This window comes from Colobus angolensis, unplaced genomic scaffold, assembly GCF_000951035.1.
Source record: "Colobus angolensis palliatus isolate OR3802 unplaced genomic scaffold, Cang.pa_1.0 Scaffold14, whole genome shotgun sequence".
NCBI lineage: Eukaryota > Metazoa > Chordata > Mammalia > Primates > Cercopithecidae > Colobus > Colobus angolensis.
Window position 1 is genome coordinate 5,410,909 of NW_012114488.1, and position 20,921 is coordinate 5,431,829.

Below are 20,921 nucleotides of genomic sequence, written 5' to 3' on the forward strand. Positions count from 1 at the left end.
CCTATAAGGATCTAGTAAAGCTTATTGATTGTCTCAGCGTGTGCCTGCAAATGGACACTCCATCATGAGCAATGATTTCATCTTCTATAGATTTGGTTCTAAGTTTAAAAAATAATTTTGAGTTAAGGTGCTTTGGGGGCATCTCACCATTAACCCACACACGGCCAGCACATTCTAACTCTAATTTGCAATCCTAGATGTCACACGTGGAACACATCTTATGAAGAATTAGCTTCATCTTCAAGTAAGAAGTAAAGTTCTGCCTTTCGGCTCTCTGATCAGCACCATGGCGGTTAGCAAGAACAAGCGCCTTACGAAAGGTGGCAAAAAGGGAGCCAAGAAGAAAGTCGTTGATCCATTTTCTAAGAAACATTGGTATGATGTGAAAGCACCTGCTATGTTCAGTATAAGAAATATTGGAAAGACGCTCGTCACCAGGACCCAAGGAACCAAAATTGCATCTGATGGTCTCAAGGGTTGTGTGTTTGAAGTGAGTCTTGCTGATTTGCAGAATGATGAAGTTGCATTTAGAAAATTCAAGCTGATTACTGAAGATGTTCAGGACAAAAACTGCCTGACTAACTTCCATGGCATGGATCTTACCCATGACAAAATGTGTTCCATGGTCAGAAAGTGGCAGACAATGATTGAAGCTCATGTTGATGTCAAGACTACCGACGGTTACTTGTTTCATCTGTTCTGTGTTGGTTTTACTAAAAAATGCAACAATCAGATATGGAAGGCCTCTTATGCTCAGCACCAACAGGTCCGCCAAATCCGGAAGAAGATGATGGAAATCATGACCCAAGAGGTGCAGACAGATGACTTGAAAGAAGTGGCCAATAAATTGATTCCAGACAGCACTGGAAAAGACATAGAAAAGGCTTGCCAATCTGTTTATCCTCTCCATGATGTCTTCGTTAGAAAAGTAAAAATGCTGAAGAAGCCCAAGTTTGAACTGGGAAAGCTCATGGAGCTTCATGGTGAAGGCAGTAGTTCTGGAAAAGCCACTGGGGATGAGACAGGTGCTAACGTTGAACGAGCTGATGGATATGAACCACCAGTCCAAGAATCTGTTTAAAGTTCAGACTTCAGTTAGTGTCAAATTAAAAGTGCTATTTGTGAAAAAAAAAAGAAGAAGAAGTAAAGTTCTTGGTACATTCTCTACAGATTTCAGAAGCTAACTGCACTCTCAGATGGTTAGTTTGGGCCATATTTCATAATTCAAGCAGATTATCTTCATTAGCATAGTCTTTTCTTCTCTCCCTTTCTCTTCTTTCCTTCTCTTTTACCAATTCTCAATGTTTTCTCTTGTTTCTCTTATTAGTACATAGTTACATAGAAAAAGCTACAAATTCCACAGTAATTGGCTATCATTGATATTACTCCAAATTGTGTTTTTCCATAGCACACAAAAATTGGGAATTTGATACAACTGAACTAAAAGAAACACAAAAATGCAGTTAATAAGTGTTAGTCTAGACTAGCTTCCTAGAGCAGTCCCTATTTTCCCCCATGCTCTGACCATCTGGTGTTTATGTGACATTCACAGATTTGGGGCCATTTACAATTATCTTCTATGTAATAAAAGTTACATTAAACACCCTAAAGCAAATTAAAAGGATCAGAATCAGCAAGTACTCTTGAGTGAACACTGGATGGTATGCATTTTGTAGTTGCCTATTACCAAAATTATTTGAGATTTGCTTAAGTTTTCACAGAGAGAGCAAAAATGGAAATTGTGTGATCAGTCAAAAACAAGGAAGTCAAATGGAAGAAGTCAAGAGGGGACTCGGGACTACATAATGGCTTACCAAGGCACATTAACCAAAATCAATTTCAAAAAGTAACATCTTGATTCAAGGGTATGCTTAAAATGCCTAGAAACTCAAAGTCAAAATTTAACACAAATTTACTTTTTTTAATGAAAAAGTAAATATATCTACTAAGAGTCTCCATGTTCCTTCACTTAGTCCCTCAGAGATGTAGAAGTTCTTGGGGTGCTTTCAAGTTCATGTCTCTAGAGTGACATGCTGTGAAAGTTATGATTAGCCAAGCAATAAAAACGTGCCAATTCATTTTGCGTAATATTAGCGTTCTAGAATATAAAGATTGCCAAAAATATTAACATATTGCTACAAATAATCTCGAATAATAAACATCATATTTCTTTAACTTTGACACAAGTTAGTTCAATAAAAATTACTCAGGTTAACAGATAATCTGACATTAAGAAATGACAATAAATCAAACATAATTATTAAACTTAATTTATGTTGAGGATGTGATTTATCACTTCAAACCACTGAATATTCCCAAAATGAAGTGAATTGAAACCTCACAATATTGAGTAATTATTTAATGTTAACAAAGAACAGATTATATTCAGATCTTGTGCAATTTACGGTGCATGTGATATGTATTAGTATTTGGCTGGCTAAGTCTATAATTCTTCCAATTTTTGTTTAACTAAAAATGTTTTGAATTGAGTTTAGTGAGCAAGATGAGTTCTCATTTTATTAACAAAGTTTCCAGCACTTAATAATAAAAATTGGTGATGTAATTTTAAAAATATCTTTATTGCCTAGCAATGAGAAAGAACATGCAACTAAGATAAATAAGTATCGACTGAGGCACACTCCAGAAAATTACCACAATGTTTTTCTTTCGTCAATTCTAAATCCATTAATCTTTTTTTTTGTAATCAAAGGTAATAGCACTATTTCTTTTTTTTTTTTAATTATACTTTAAGTTCTAGGGTACATGTGCACAATGTGCAGGTTTGTCACATAAGTATACATGTGCCATGTTGGTGTGCTGCACCCGTTAACTCGTCGTTTGCATTAGGTATATCTCCTAATGCTATTCCCTCCCCGCTCTCTCCACCCCATGACAGGCCCTGGTGTGTGATGTTCCCCACCCTGTGTCCAAGTGTTCTCATTGTTCAATTCCCACCTATGAGTGAGAACATGTGGTGTTTGGCTTTCTATCCTTGTGATAGTTTACTCATAATGATGGTTTCCAGCTTCATCTATGTCCCTATAAAGGACATGAATTCATCCTTTTCTGTGGCTGCATAGTATTCCATGGTGTATATGTGCCACATTTTCTTAATCCAGTCTATCACTGATGGACATTTGGGTTGGTTCCAAGTCTTTGCTATTGTGAATAGTGCCACAATAAACATACATGTACATGTGTCTTTATAGCAGCATGATTTATAATTCTTTGAGAATATACCCACAATGAGATACCATCTCACACCAGTTAGAATGGTGATCTTTAAAAAGTCAGGAGAGTGCTGAAGAGGATGTGGAGAAATAGGAACACTTTTACACTGTTGGTGGGACTGTAAGCTAGTTCAACCACTATGGAAGACAGTATAGCGATTCCTCAAGGATCTAGAACTAGAAATACCATTTGACCCAGCCATCCCATTACTGGGTATGATAGCATTATTTCTACACATTTGGACGAAAGTATACTTTTCATCATGTTTATACTTTTTAATATTACTTAGTAGAAGTTAGGTGTATTAAAAATATGCATGCATTAAATCAATTAAATCAATTCATAATAATTAAAAGCTTTCCAACACATCTAATATTTAAGAAATTCTATTCCTAGTTAGTAGTATTTGATCTTTACTTTTTATCAATGAGATACATAAACCATACATGACTTTTAAAAATTAAATATGTCTGAAGAACATCATTACTTTTCTCCACTTCTGCTTTCAGAAGCAAAAACCATTTACTGTTCTGAATTCCTCCAGTAGTCATCTCCATAATTCCGAATCATGTGTTTATATTGATTTTTATTGGCTTATTGGATGAAGATACCACTTATTGACTTTGAGATATGATAGGGGAGAATTTACCTCACTGAAGCCACATTTTTTGCTCTTTATTCCCAATGATAATTTCATTCTTTATGGCTGCTTCCCTGGTTACCATTGCAAATTTAATTAACTGACATAAACCACCTATTTTTGATTCCTTAGTGACAATATCTCTTTTACTTTTTGCTGAAGAGTAAAAGAGACCCATCTTTTCCTCCTTTCTCCTAAATCTTCCATATATAACATGTATCTATGGATTTACTTTTATATCATCCCATTTGGTAATATTTATATTCTGTTTTGGGTTGATTTGCAGAGACTAAAAAATTTTAAAATTATATTATTGTTGATAATGTTCACTCCAGAGCCATATAGTGTGTTGATAATGCTTTCTTCCTTTACAGGCCAAATGTCAAAATTTCTGTGCTTCTTAATAGGACATATATTATGCTTTTTAGGGGGTAAGCTTCATTTACCTTTATCTTCTACTCAAGTTTTCTAAAGTTTCATCTTTCTCCCCCTTGCCCCCAGAAAGGTGCTTCCAGATGATTCCATTTGCTCTCTTCATTTTGGTGCTCTGGGTCTATGCCTAACATTATCTAGGATGTCCCATTATTATCTCTTTGGGTTATATCCACCCACTGTTTCCTGAATCCCTTGTCTTTCTCTTACTTGATTTCTTAAGCTTTTCTCAAAAAACTTCAAAGAGAAAGTGTGTGTAACATAAACATTCTGAGATTATGAATATCTGAAAATGACTTTACTCTGCCCTCAAACTTGATTAGTAGTTTGGCTGGGTATAGAATTCTAGGCTAGAGGGTGTGGTGGTGGACGCCTGTAGTCCCAGCTACTCGGGAGGCTGAGGCAGGAGAATGGCGTAAACCCAGGAGGCGGAGCTTGCAGTGAGCCGAGATCGCCTGGGCGACAGAGCAAGACTCTGTCTCAAAAAAAAAAAAAAAAAAAAATCTAGGCTAGAAGTAATTTTCTGCTCAGAATTTTAAAGGTGCCATTGCATCAACATTTAATAATCAATGTTGCTAATGAGCAGTCAGGCTACTATTGCCTGGTGTTTGCTCCCTTCAAAGATATCTGCTTTTTCTCCCACAAAACTTCATACAACATCATTTTATGTAACTATGTTCTTCACTTTAAAAATATTTTTCATAGTTTGAAATTTCATGGTTTGAAATCCTCTACATTTCTGATGTGGACTGAACGTTGTGTCCCCCCAAAATTCACAACCTTGAAATCCTAATCCTTAATGTCATAATCTTAGGGGGTGGGGCTTTTGGGAGGTTATTAAGATGGAGCCCTTAGAAACGGGATTATTGCCCTCATAACAAGAGATACCGAGGGATTATTTACAGAAAATGAGAAATCAATGTTTAAACCACCCATTCTATGGACTCTAATAGCAGCCCAAGCTAAGGCAATCTTTTGTCTTTTCTGTCAATATTTCTAAGTCTCCATGTCTCTTTGTCCTACATTCTGAGAGGTTGCCTTCATTTATTTCCCAAGTCATCACTTTAGCTTGTAAATTACAGTATTTTTATTCATGAGCTCTTTCTTGCTCCTTGATTATGTTCCCTAAAAAAATACTTGAGGATACATTATGTGTCAAAGCACATTAACTTAAAAGGCTTGTACCTTATTGCATGCAAATGATACCTCGATGAAGTTGATTTTATAGCTAGAAACTATCTACTTATTTCTCCCTTTTAAACTCTCTTTCTCTTTATTCTGAAAAATTTTTCCTGGTGATCTTTTTCTTCTATCTGTATCAACCTTGTGCTTATTCTCTCATCCAGTATTAAACAACTTTTAACACATAACCCAAATTATACTAGACGTCCCCAGGAATCAGATCTACACACCTGGCTATAGAGCCGAAGTTCTATTTATTGTCTTTCTCCCTGACCATATTCATGAATTATGTCTCTTATTCATCAAGTTTTAATAATACGATTTTTGCTTGTTTGTTTGTTTGTTTGATTTTTGAGACGGAGTCTCACTCTGTCGCCCTGGCTGGCTTGCAGTGGGGTGATCTCGGCTCACTGCAAGCTCCGCCTCCCGGGTTCACGCCATTCTCCTGCCTCAGCCTCCCGAGTAGCTGGGACTACAGGCGCCCGCCACCACGCCCGGCTAATTTTTTTGTATTTTTAGTAGAGATGGGGTTTCACCGTATTAGCCAGGATGGTCTCGATCTCCTGACCTTGTGATCCGCCCGCCTTGGTCTCCCAAAGTGCTGGGATTACTAGAGTGAGCCACCGCGCCCAGCCTGTTTTTGCAGTTTTGAAAGTGCCAAACCCTACCCTGCCCTCCTTCCTCAAGACTTTCTGTTGCTTCTGTCTGGAACTTATTTCCTCTGGCCATCTCCCACCTGACTCCTCATCATTTATATATATACCTCATCTCTTCAAACAGTCCTCTGTCAAGCCATTTTTGCCTTGCTATAAAGATATACCCGAAGCTGGGTAACTTATAAAGAAAGGAGGTGTAATTGGCTCACAGTTCCACAGGCTGTATAAGCGTGGCACTGGCATCTGCTTGGTTTTGAGGGAGGCTTCAATGAGCTTTTACTCATGGTAGAGGGCAAAGCAGAAGCAGGCACATCACATGGTGAGAGCAGAAGCAAGAGAGAGAGAAGAAAGATGCCACACACTTTTAAACAGCCAGATCTTGCTAAACCATTCACGAGAAATCTACCCCCACAATCCAATCACCTCTCAACCAGGCTCCACCTCCAACACTGGGGATTACAACTCATCATGAGATTTAGGGGGAACAATGTCCAAACTATATCAAGTCCTAAACGTGACTACATTATGTAAAGATCTCGATGTACTTCTCTACCTTTACTTTTTCTATATAGCACTTAGCACTCCCTAAAATAATCTTGGCTAGGTGTGGTGGCTCGTGTCTGTAATCCCAGTGCTTTGGGAGGCCAAGGCAGATGGATAACCTGAAGTCAGGAGTTCGAGTCCAGCCTGGTCAACATGGTGAAACCCCATCTCTACTAAAATACAAAGATTGTCCGGGTGTTGTAGCACTCACCTGTAGTCCCAGCTGCTTGGGAAGCTGAGGCATAAGAATTGCTTGAACGCAGGAGGCAGAGGTTGCAGTCAGCTGGAATCATGCCACTGCACTCTGACCTGGGCGACAGACTGAGACTCCATCTCCAATGAATGAATGAATGAATAAATAAATAAATAAATAAACAAAATAAAATAATCTTATTTCATTTTGTTTCCCCTCAGCAGAGAAAAGCCTCTATCAGTTGGGTTTTCTTTATTGACACACATAATATTTTATAACATGCTTGTATATCTGCATTTTATCAGCTTCCACCCCCAATAATACCTATATTAAACAACAGATTGCACAATCCTGATTTAAAAACAAAAAATCTAGACAGAGCATGAATAGGTTTTGAAATCAGAAAATGGGAAAGGCCTTTGCAAGAATTCGGGTTCCCCATTTACTGAGCATCCGTGGTCTAATCAGTAAGATGAAGATTACAATATTTCCTGTGGATGAGACTCTTTAAAAAAATGATACGACTGTTTTCCTAGAACAGAAACATGGTAGATGCTCAATACATTTAAATCATCTTTCCTATCATCATGCATTCATTCCAAAAATATTGACAGGACACTTGCTCTCCATCATATTCTTGACAATTTTGAATCTCCATGAATATTCCTAATGCAGGAAACTTAAAACCCTCCAAGAAAATCCATTCCATTGTGAATCAACACCAATGTTAGGATGTTTCATTTATGTGAATGGGGTATTTGTCCTCTCGTCTTCACAGAGTCTTCTATATGGCAGGCTTGTAACAACGTTCATCTCTTCTTCTTCACTCCAGCTTAACTGTCCCCACTTGTCATAAGCAGTCCCCAGATGACACAGCTGTTATTTTCTGGCTGAATTTCTGTTTGTCAGTTTTCCACGTAGTGCTTATTGCACAGAACGCCACGCAATTCCCCAAGTGTTTTCACACTGGGGCATACTGGAAAAAGACGGTCATCTCCTGAGTTTATTTTACTCATCATCACATTAACTTGCAATTTTTCAAGTGGCATCATATGAAGATTCATGTTGAGGCTCCTTAATCTTACCACATATGTTTCTGTTAAATAATATTACCTTCATATTGAACTTTTGCAGATGATTTGTTCGCTTAATTCAACACTACAATGATTCTTAATACATTTCAGACAAAAAGAATTTACCTATATCCTATGCTTTCAATATTTTAATGATTTTTTTAATGGGCACCAACTTTTAACAGTAGGGAACATTCTTAACGTTTTCCCCTGAATTTGAATAGTGCAAAATGCTAACCATTATGTAATTCATGTTTGCCTTCATCTCTACTCATTAAAAATGAAGTTTTGAAAATATTGACATCTGGGCTTTATGCATGTATACTTGTACCATCTGGTGGATGTTATTTCCTTGTGGAATAAAAGAATTACATAGTATTTTAGGAAGGCAAATTTGGCACACATAGCCATACATATGGAAGAAAAAGAAAAAAAACAAATTGGTCAGTTAATTCTAAATCTGAATTTATTAACAAGTAAGTCATAGATGCAAACATCTGGAATGTATAGCCACTGGAGCAAATTTAAATCTAATTATTTAAAACATCCTTATTTTATGTCCATTAAAATTAATATTTTGGCAGAACAGACTCTCATATTTTATATCTATATTATAAATTCAAATTATTATTTTATCAGGATAATTGTATATTCCAACTAGACCATTCTCAACATTCAGTACCTTGTAGGACAGAATTTGTTCTAAGGAGAGGAGGACTGTGTCAGTTTTTAACTGAATCAAATTTTGTAAGGATAAGTGTCCCTAGAGAGAGACTGAACTCACCTTCATAATGTTTTTCTGGTTTTCCTTAGCCCTTCAACCAAAGCATCCATATATAATGATTTTGCAATACAGTCACCTAAAGTTTATTAGGAAAACCTTGAAAAATAAATTTATTAAATTACGGTGGATAATTTTTGTTCAACCACTATGCAATCCCCTCAGTTTCTGGTATGAGAGTTTGATTTTCCTTACGCTAACTTTATCTGCCTCACTTTTACTCCACATTCCATATCTCCAAAACATGGCAATGTAATGCTTCCCGAACTAAGGAGTTTATCTCTTCCTTTCGGCCATCAGGTACACAGAATGGCATTGATTTGAGTTGGAACAATGCATGTTATCCCTGCCACCACTTTTACTGAAACAATAGAGAAAAACAGACTTATATGTTTACTGAGCTTATTGATCAAGGAGGATATAAGGCCAGAAGTATGGAAGATTATTTTCGAAATGACTTGGAAGTAGTTACCTTAAAAGTGAAAGACTACAGGCTATGAACTGAATGCGTGTGGCCCCAGACAAGTCATAGGCTGAAATCTTCATCTTCAGATGGTATTTGGAGATGGGATCTTTGGGAGTTTACGAGCTCATGAGGAGGGAGCCCTCATAATAGGATTAGTGCCCTTATAAGAAGAGACATCAGAGACTTTGCTTACTCTCCTTGAGCTCTCTGCCGTGTAAGGACACAGCAAGAAGACAGCCATCTACAAGCCAGGAAGAAGGCCCTCACCAGAACCAAGCCACCCTGACATCTTGATCTCAGACGCCACAGCCTCCAGAACTATGAGAAATAAGTTTCTGTCATTTGTTTTTGTTTGTTTTTTGTTGTCAATTTTTTTTTTTTTTTGAGACTGAGTCTCGCTCTGTCGCCCAGGCTGGAGTGCAGCGGCACGATCTCAGCTCACTGCAAACTCCACCTCCCAAGTTCACGCCATTCTCCTGCCTCAGCCTCCTGAGTAGCTGGGACTACAGGTGCCCGCCACTGCGCCTGGCTAATTTTTCATATTTTTGTGTTTTTTTAGTAGAGACGGGGTTTCACCATGTTAGCCAGGATGGTCTCAATCTCCTGACCTCCTCATCTGCCTGCCTCAACCTCCCAAAGTGCTGGGATTACAGGCGTGATGAGCTACCGTGCCCAGCCATAAGTTTCTGTCATTTAAGCTAGCCAGACTATGGTATTCTGTTATTGCAGCCTGAACCAACTAATATACCACATTCAGAAAATGATAGCAGACAGATAGACAGAGACACATGTATAGAGATATTGTTTAATCATCTGGATCTTGCTCTGCCTGAAAATCTATTTCTGATCTTTTCAGTTATGCGAGCCAATTAAAGTTCTTTTTTCTTTATACCATTTTTTAAATAAAGATTCTGCCCATCTACAACAGAAAGATAGTGATTAAAGCACATTTTGAGCTCTCAAACACTCCTGCCATTTCTCTCAAGCCCTAGACTCCCATTGGAACAACATTTCAAGGACAAGCAACTAGATGACCATTAATAGTTGTGTATAGTTTTCACCCTTCTCAAAAAATATACATAGTGAGAAAATGTCAAGATGAGTGCCAATTTAACTATGTTCCACTAATTACAATAGCAATGGAACAAAGCTATAGTACTTGTAAGAAAAAGACAATATAAGCAATCTATAAAGGAATATTTCAACTACAGCAGTAGTCAACAAACTATGGCTCATGGAACAAAACTGGCCCACCTCCTGTTTTTGTAAATAGTGTTTGTGTAATATAGCCCAACCCACCCATACTTCCTGTTTTGGTGTTACAATGGTAGAGTTGAGTGGTAGACACAAAGACTCTACGACCTGCAATGTCTGCAGTATTTACTATCTGGCCCTTTACATAAAAGATTGAAGACCCTGTTACTGTGCACCACCAATTAAAGTGTGCACTATAAAAGTGATCAAATGTGTCCATTACAAGCCCAGAAGTAGCATTTGCCTGATCTCTGGATCCCACAAATCAAAACTAGATTGAAAGTGTGAGTTTTTAATGGCATCCAAATCTGTCATATAAACATTCAGTAGCCAGTTATTAGCAATGTGGATAACTCTTCACCTGTATGTTTTTGGACACACAATTTAACTATTTCTCAATGTTCCTTCTAGTTAGGTGTGGCCATGTGACTGAGCCCTGGCAATAAAATGTGATGCAAAGTGATGTGCACTGCTTAACCCTTCAAGACTGGCCCATAAACCCTTCTCACTGATGGGATTGTCACCTTCTACCAGCTTGTTGCAAAATGACTGTAGGGAACTTGCAAGCAACATATTTAATAAGGTACAACCATAACGTAGAAGGAACATGGACTCCTATATCCCCAGTTGAAGGAGAGTTACCCAGATTAGGAAAAACCATTTGGGACTTTACGTGTGGATAAATAAATTTTTCTCATCTTTGAAACATTCTACATTTTAAAATTTCTTAACAATTAGTGTCACCTTAACTAATACAGAGTAAAAGTATTCAAGCTCTTAAATTTTTTTCTCCTGGTCATCTTTGCAAATATTGTTGTTATGCTCTCTGCACTAGGATAGAAAACTTCGCAAGATAAATGAATGAATAAATAAATAAGCAACCAAAATGTTTTCATATTTACCTTCAAGTGAAGAGTAAGGTTAACCTAGTAGGTTTTCTCTTTACCTCTGTTTATAAAATGTATATCTCACCTAAAAATTAAGAACACTGAATTTAAGAGATCTATTTTTGTTTATGCTTGGTAAGCTATTAAGCATTAGTGCCATGGAAAGTATATTTTCCTACAGGTACTATGGAAAGTAAATTTATGATTACAAAAAATAATTAACATATTTTAAAACATTCTATTACTACACAGTTATTATTTCAGAGCATTCTCTGTGATCCCAGTGTTTCCTCTATATATTGACTAATCTTTTATCTTTATCTTATTATTATATAACAAACAAAACACTTTGGAATTAAGAAATAGAAATAAAAGAAAGAAATATCACTACCTGCTTTTCCATTCACTTTTCCTAAGAACTTATTTCATGGGCAGCCAGGTTTGGAAAACAGGTTTCCAAACTCTAACATAAAGCCCTAAGACTATACATGTACAGCAATTTTCCCTCTCAGAAATACTGACCTCTTAGCAATCTTTATTTGTAGGTTAAACATCCCAGGTACACGTATGTTGAACCATAGGATGGTTAATTTTACATGTCAAATTGAATGGACCACAAGATGCCCAGATACTTGCTTAAACATTCTTAGTGCATCTGGGAGGGTGTTTCTGGATGAGACTGACAGTTCAATCAGTAGACTGAACAGACTGCCCTCCCAGTGTAGACTGAACAGACTGCGCTCCCAGTGTGGATGGGCTTCATTCAATTCTTTGATAGCCTAATTAGAACAGAAAGGCTGAGTAAGGGAGAATCTGCTCTCTCTGCCTGTCTTCTAGCTGGGCTTCTTCTAGGTCTTGGAATGGAACCTACACCATCAGCTTTCTTGGGTCTCCAGCTCACTGACTGCAGATATTGGGACTTTTCAGCTTCCACAACTGCATGAGCCAATTTCTTATAGCAAATTAATCTCTCCTCCCCTTTTTGGTTATGTTTCTGTGGAGAACATTGACTAATATAACAGCTAAAACAATGGTCAGTTACTTAAATTTGTATTTTAATGATCACATCAAATTCGTTAAGAATAAAACTAATGGGATGGAAAAGTGTTACTGATATTTCAAGATATCAAAGTGAAATATTGTATGTTTTTTAGCAATTGAATCCAGGACATGATATAGCACACAGTCACAAAAATGTCATAAAACACAGTCACAAAAAAAAAACTTTTATGGTGTCCAAATTCACCATATGAACATTTAGTGTCAGCCATTTCAAATGAGTTTTATAAACTCCAAAACCAGAAAAAAAGGAAATGTGCTTTTTTTGAGGTTATATGTATGGTTATACAATCTAGAACTCCCTGCATCTTTTGTATGTGAGGGGATAAAAGACTGAAAAATACTTATTACATAAGGGGTTTGAGAAACTTAGATCACTGAGAGTTTTATCCCAGGACTTAATTCTTTTTACTTGTGTACTTTTGACAGTAAATCTGTCTATGGTACAAAGATACATCATGACTCTCAAATACATTGTTTACAGAACAGGCATAGATGCATTTGTGAATAGACCATGAAAATTTGTGTCTGGTTGTTTTTTTCTATGACTCTTATGCTTACTCTACTTGTGGGAATCTAGAAAAAAGGGCAACTTAAGGAAGTGTCCAAACAGGTCCCATTGATAGTTCTCCTGGGAAATTTTCTGCTGTCACCACCTAGGGGAGAAAAAGAAATACCTTCTCCCCTAGGAGACTGAGCCCATACATTATCAATCTTCGAATTTTAAGGTATATAATAATTATGGGGATATTAAATATTTGCTTCCATATATCCACTTTCAGATAACCTTTTCCCAGATATTTTGATTCAGTGAGTCTCAGGTATGACCTAGGCCTCTATACTGTAACAAACACAGTAAAATTGTTCCAACACAGGAGGTGGACAGCTTACGTTTTGAGAAACCACCGCATAAACTTTCTTGCTTTCAATGTGATGAGTTTTCCTGTCTGGTTATATCAGTTAACTTTTTCTGAGTAACAACAACAACAACAACAAAAATCTAAGTAACATATAAAAATAAGCATTTGTTGATCACATGGCTGAAATCAATTGCTCTCTACTAAGCAGCTCTGCAGATAAAGACTGGGTTTGCTTTCCTGTCTACGGTAGGTTGACTGATCTGCTCCTCTAGGCTGGACTCAGCTGACTCACTCAGATATGTCCTCAGGATGATGGCAGAAATTCAGAAAAGCACGTGGAACAGCCTGGGTCTCTAGAGGCCTAGGCTCAGAACAGACCCACTGCCACCTCCATCTAACTCTATTGGAAAAAGCCAAGTCACATCATCAAACTCAGATTTACAAGCTCAAAAAATATTTTCTGCCGTTTCAGTGTGAGGAACTGCAAAGTAACCTAGTGAAGGGTATGGACACAAGGAGAGGTTACCAGTTAAGGCCATTATTGCAATCAGCCCTTAGAAAGCACTGAAACGCAAGTATAGAAAGCGAGCGGTATTCCCATGAACTTTACTGTGGGGAATATGGCCTGTGAATATGCTGATTCAAGACCATTCCTAGAATTTACATCCAACAGGAATGGTGCATTATACTCCATTATATACTCCATTCTGTCAAGATACTTATTTCAAGCCTATGCTATATCTGCTACACAGTGAAGTATGTATAAATTGCCGTGCAAGCTCACATGAGTGTAAATACAACCTTGCAAATTTATTAATCTAATATAGTGACATGTATCAGATACTTCTGAGTTAAAGAAGCTATCGAAGGAATTCAGGCAAATAAATAAAATATAGCATTATATGAATTTTAGAGCCCCAAACAATAGTTAGGAACGATTTAAAATATCAGCCATTTGAAAACTGCTAACTTCTCATGTGGAAAATATTCTTGATTAAGAGTACACATTTCAGAATCCATGATATTCTCAAAGTGTGCTCAAGCTTAATGCAGCTATAACTATGATAAAACACAATTTTGTGTTGAGACAACACATATTTTCACAGCAGGACTTGCAATGCAAATCGAAAACATAATTTTATAATCTTTCCTTGATGGATGATAAAATTATAGATAGATATAACTGTAGCTCATCTTTGCTGATTTATGAAATATATTATATAAAGACTTTGATCAGTAACAATTGCACCCATATATATATATGAAGGTGGAAGTAATAGAACTGGCTTTCTTCAAGCATCAGAAATTGTTACATCTTTAATTCAGCCTGATTGTTGTTAATTAATGTAAATTAGTGCAGTTTTATATTACAGAAATACCAATATTTCTTTATTTTAATAAATTACTACAGTGCTCTAAAACTTGAGGCTTCTGTGTATATAACATGGAAATATTTAGCAGAAATAATTTTTGGCACATACATAAATCAGTGCTGGAAGAGTCACTGTTCTCAAAGTAAATACAGAATGAAAAGATAAATTATTAGTCTTGTGCTTGCTCCTGTCATGGGAGAACATAAAACGCCTCACTATAATAAATAGACCACTCTTTCTTTTAAACTCACATGATCTCAGACATTTATAAAAATAGAAATTTCTGTTGATAAATACTCTTGACTTGGAATGCCACAGAGACATCCTGCTTGGGGTTTCTTTTTCCAGGGTCTTCACTAAATCCTAGTATTCAAGGAAGTTTTGAAGGAAGAAACTTGAGAAAGGCTGATAGAACTGGGGTCTTAAAAAATAAAGGCGCTCATTTTAACAACTTGTTCATTGTTACTATAAGAATGAAGTGTTATTTGCTCTTTGTTGTTGTTGTTGTTGTTGCTGCTGCTGTTTGGCTTAACCTGGCTGGAGTTTCTATCAACCTTTCAGAAATGCCAAAGGCATCTTCCAGGGATCCAATAAAAAAGGCTGATAGATGTATAGACTCAGTCACATCAAAGCAAAACAAACATCGTGAGAAGACCCCCGCTCATATTTAACTAAGCAGGGTTAAATGATGAATTAACGAAGCAGGGTTAAATGATGAATTAACTAAGGCAAGTCCTGAAATCAAAAATACCAACACAAATTCCCTGTCAAATCGACATCTTACTTTACATCTTATGACTTTGAAAGGCTTACAATTTTTATTGTTGTTTTGATACATTATTTTTAATATATAATAACTCCAGAAGTGTCTATCCTTTAAGCTGTCTCCCGTGAGTAACAGTCATACTTAAGTTAACATGGTGGTACAGGATAGACTCCAGATAGGAAGGAAGGGGCTTCCAAAAAATGAGGTAGGGATACTCACCAGACAGAAGTGAAAACAACACAGATAAACTTTTCCTACATCCAAAGCTAACTATAAAAAAAGCGGAGATTCTATAGAAGGAGACTTTTTTGCTATTCATATCATAAAGGACTAAGTTATGCTTATGTGCCATTTACCTTGGATATGCTTGAGGTATATCTGAAAGGGCGTGTTTTCCCACAGGCTGTATTGCTAAGCAGTAAACGGCAACTTCCACGAAGACAGGGAATTTGCTTGTTCACTTCTGTATAAACAGGAACCAAAACCCTTCTGGCACATGGTTTGTCACCATTAATAATTCAATAAGTCAATTATAAATTTTAGATAGTTTTAAAGTTGCTTGTAAAAACTGGCAGTTCTATTACAAAGGTAAGTTTCTCATTTAGATGTGGGATATGATTGCATAAATATTGGTTTGAGACAAAGATCTAAGGCATCCATAGTAGAACTTTTTGGCAACAGGGTTTGCATTTAATCTTGACAACAGTAAATACCTACCCCTAATTCACTCCCTATTCTACCGAAAAAAGTTTTTAAATTCTTTTTTCATAATTATTGATTGGAAGATAAATCAAGGCCATCTTATCTGTTAAATAACAAGGTTGCCTAAAATGTTATCTACTGACACAATCCTTACATGGATGTGAGAAATGAAGTTTCTAAGTGTAAACATATCCTGCAATTGATACCTCATGTATTATCCCATGTTCACACTGCTATACAGAACTGCCTGAGACTGGGTAATTTATAGAGGAAAGAGGTTTAATTGACTCACAGTTCTGCATGGCTGGGGAGGCCTCATACAACTTACAATCATTGCTGAAGGCGAAAGAGAAGTAAGTACCTTTTTCACAAGGCAGCCGGAGAGACAGAGAGCAAAGGAGGAGATGCGCCTTATAAATCATTAGATCTCGTGAGAACTCAGTCACTATCACGAGAAAAGCATGGAGGAAACCGCCTCCATGATCCAATCACCTCCTACCATGTCCCTCCCTTCACACGTGGGGACATAGAGCGGAGCCAAACCATCACCTCATTAAAGCAATGTTAAGCTTACTTTGAGGGCTAAGGCTGCCCAGAGAAAATTTTCACAAATATGCAGATTAGGGCAGAAATCAACACTCCTAGAAATTCATTTATAGTTCTAAACTATACCACAAAGAGCAATGAGGAACTTTAGAAAAGCCACTGACAGATGGAGCAGCGTCAGCGGCTACTTCCAAATGAAATCCCTCTGGGGATCACCTCTGCTCTTCTTTCATTAGCCTAGCGGCCAGAATCCACGTGTTCTTCCCTGCACCTCCTGAAGGGCTCTGTCTTCCAGTGCTAAGTGCGCTAAAGGACACTAAAGGCTCCGTAGGCTTCCCAGGGCTCTCTTTAAACCTCCCTTTCACATCTCCTGTCTCCGTATACAACTTAGGCTTTTTTTCTCAAGGAAAACCAAGGTTGGAAGAGGAAAAAACAGTAAACCTCTTTTGAAGGAATTCACCGACTTCTTCTTCTTTTTCAGTTTGTCCCCAAATAGCTCCAAGCCAAACACATCTGTCACTAAAACAACAACAAATAAGTAACTTTAAGAATTTAAAAATCAAATTCACCATGACTGATTTTTGTTAAATCTCTTATATAACTCCGGGATGATTTTAAGTGAAAAAACCACAAGGAAGAATATAATAATTGTTTGTCTTCATGCCAAGACAATATTGGCCTATTTTGATTCTCTTTCTGATTCGGTTCTTTCTTCAAGAACAAAAATGTGTACTAATTTAGGCAGGGAATTTGATCTGTGGAGGAAATGCATAAGGATGCTGAGGGAAAAATGAGCCAGGCACTTGGATTAGCAAAATCTAGAAAATCTGTAGTGTGGGAAAACTAACAAGCAAAGAAAAACACATGCTCCAAATATTTTGCAAGTTTAAGAGCCAATTGTTGACTGTGAAGAAATTCAGTCCTGGTAAATCTCCAAGCTTCTCTGCTTTCCATTTCTTCAGACCAAAAACAAACAAAACAAAACAAAAAACAAAAAACCCAAAACCCACAAAACAAAGAGGCAATTGGCAAACGTAAAACTCTAACACTATGTTTTTTTTCTATAATCTACTATGATAATAGACATATTATTAAGAATGTATAGTCTCTTTGGTGCATTTTACTGTATCATAGATTGTTCATTTCCCTGAATCTTTCTAAGATTATAAATTGAAGGTAGGTTTATCGTTTTCATAGTCGTAGGAATAATTCTCATTCTTCACAGAGCTAATTATTTATTTCTGTTGTCTAGAAATCTGACCGATCCCATAAGTTTTACTTGGATGGAGGAAATTCTCTTTACATAGGAGAGAGGAAAAGAGCACAGGCCCCCTGTGGCATTAAACCATGTCTCCATTGTGCTGCATCTTCCATTTGTCCCTGCAGATTCACTCTGCATTCTTCTCCTTCTGCTCTGAATGGAGTACATCAAAGGATCCTTTGCCTTCTGACTTCAACCTAGTTTGAATGGAGAACAACAACAACAACAAAAGAAAAAAAAAAGAATAAAGGAAGGAAGGAGTGTGGGATCAGGTATTTAATGTCACTTTTCTTCTGCTGGAGGATCATCTGGAGAATCCTGGATGATATAGATTGACTAAATCCTTCAACCAAAGGGATCATAGCTAATGTCAGGCCACCATCTTAACACAAATCAATAAATATCTCTTTCTCCTCCACTTTCCCTCCCACTTCCTCCATTTCTCTCTCTCTCTCTCTCTCTCTCTCTCTCTCTGTCTCTCTCTAATGATCATAAATCTTTTTTTTTTTTTGAGACGGAGTCTGGCTCTGTCGCCCAGGCTGGAGTGCAGTGGCCGGATCTCAGCTCACTGCAAGCTCTGCCTCCCGGGTTTACGCCATTCCCCTGCCTCAGCCTCCCGAGTAGCTGGGACTACAGGCGCCAGCCACCACGCCCGGCTAGTTTTTTGTATTTTTTTAGTAGAGACGGGGTTTCACCGTGTTAGCCAGGATGGTCTCGATCTCCTGACCTTGTGATCTGCCCGTCTCGGCCTCCCAAAGTGCTGGGATTACAGGCTTGAGCCACCGCGCCCGGCCATGACCATAAATCTTAATAGCCTTGGGGTCTGATATGGTTTGGCTGTGTCTCCATCCAAATCTCACCTTGAATTGTAGCTCCTATAATTCCCACATGTGATAGGACAGACCCCGTGAGACGTAACTGAATCATGGGGGTGGGTCTTTCCTGTGCTGTTCTCATGATAAGTGAATAAATCTCATGAGAGTTGGTGGTTTTATAAAGGGGAGTTCCCCTGTATACACTCTCTTGCCTGCCGCCATGTAAGACATGTCTTTGCTTCTCATTTGCCTTCTGCCATGATTGTGAGGCCTCCCAAGCCATGTGGAACTTTGACTCCATTAAACCTCTTTCCTTTATAAATTACGCAGTCTCAGGTATGTCCTTATAGCAGTGTGAGAATGGACTAATACAGGGTCCTTGCATGGCCTGCCTTTCACCTAATTTATACCTTTAAAAGTTGTCTTTTACTGAACTTGCCTCTAATTATTCAATTTGAGTTTGCCATCTCCTCCCTGCCAGGACCCTAAATGATACATTCACCTCTCTTCCAATTATCTCTTCCTTAACTCCCCAATTATTACTGCTTTCTTAGTTCTAGCAATCAATATGAGCAATGTATTTATTGAAAAAGTAATCTACCCGGTTTATCTACAAGTCCTCACTACCTGTCACTCCACTGACCCTGCTGTCACTCACTGAAGCCACTGATAGGCACAATGCCAAATCCCTTACAAATAGCCTTCCTTACACTGCTGGTGCCCTTCAAAGCACAGGAGACTCACTGAATATTTTCGGTTCAGCTTCTATGCCATTTACTGCTTCTGTTTCTGTAAAAGCTCTTTTTGGTACTCCTGACTGAAATGATGTTGTTCTTCAAGTTTCTGTATTCAGTGTTCTAACTGTATGCAATTTCAGCACTAAGTATGGCTTTAACTGACATTTACAGACTGAAGCTTCCTAAATGTACAATTCCAGATCTCTCTGTGAATTTGTGGTCCCTATATCTAATACATTTATTATCAACTCTAATGTGTTAATCAAATCAAACATGTCCATTTATTAACACATCTTTATTAACACATCTGTCTCTTCTTCTGAGCCCTTCTGTTTTAATGCATGTTAAAATCACCAACCTGAACACAGAAGACAAGAACAGTGTGTTCTGGGCTGTGCCAGCTGAATCCCACCCCTAAGACTGAGGCCTGCATTTCGCCTGCTGCTACAGGAATGCTGACAACTCATTGATGTGTACTTCCCCAGGAAGTGCCTTTAGCTAAAGGCATCTCTTTTACTCAAGCTTGTATCCCCTTCCTGGGGTAGCCCACATCCAGTGATTACTAAATATGGAGAAAAAAGGCTCACCCTCCTTGTCTCTACTTGGGACAAGTCTGACGGGCCACTGCACCTCCAGAGCTCCATGTAGCCTCCACTGCCACCACATCACACTTCCACATCTCCCTTTGCCCAATTCCACTTCCTCACCCTCTTAAAAAATCTCTGCCGCCGTATCTTCTTCCTGGGAGACCCAACCTCAGCTAGTGGGAACTTAGGGTCATTCTGGATGACTCCATCTTCCTCATCTCCTTCCTCCAATGGGTCACCCAGCCTGTGAATTCTCTCTTCTAAATAATCACCCTTTCTTTAAATCTCCACAGTCACTACCTTAATTCTGGTCTCCATTTAGTATCAAGATTATGACAATTATCTGCTAATGGTCTGCCTCACTCTGACTTTTCTTTCCTCCATCTTATCAGAATTCTGCTACTACAATGATCTTTGCAAATACATTCCATCACATCATTCTCCCATTAAATTCCATCAGAACTTTGACAATGACCTTCAACTCTTCATAATGGAATTCTTGCCCATGTCTCTGGCGTCTCTTACCATGATGACTCCTGCTGCCACTATTCCTACTATCGTTAATTCTGCCGCCGGCTGCCACTATTCCTACTATCGTTAATTCTGCCGCCGGCTGCCACTATTCCTACTATCGTTAATTCTGCCGCCGCTGCTGCTACCACTCACAACAGGCACTTACTAGGATGTGTGAAGAGAAAAAGAGACCTCCAGCTACAATTTTCCTAATAGTTCATGCTTATTTATGTTTATGTTCATGCTTATTTATTATGTTCCATCTACACATCACACGTATTCCCTCTAGATCATCAATTCAATTTTCTTTTTTTTTTTTTCTTTTTCTTTTGCGAAGGAGTCTCTCGCTGTCACCCAGGCTGGA

The 20,921-nt window shown here is 37.9% G+C and overlaps 1 pseudogene across 1 annotated transcript; it reads left to right on the plus strand.

Annotated features, from left to right (window-relative positions):
* Positions 1–268: 268 nt before the first annotated feature.
* Positions 269–1,134, plus strand: LOC105506671 (annotated as a pseudogene). Its single transcript, XR_001000968.1, has one exon. The product of XR_001000968.1 is annotated as a 40S ribosomal protein S3a pseudogene (transcript).
* The last annotated feature ends 19,787 nt before the right edge of the window (positions 1,135–20,921 follow it).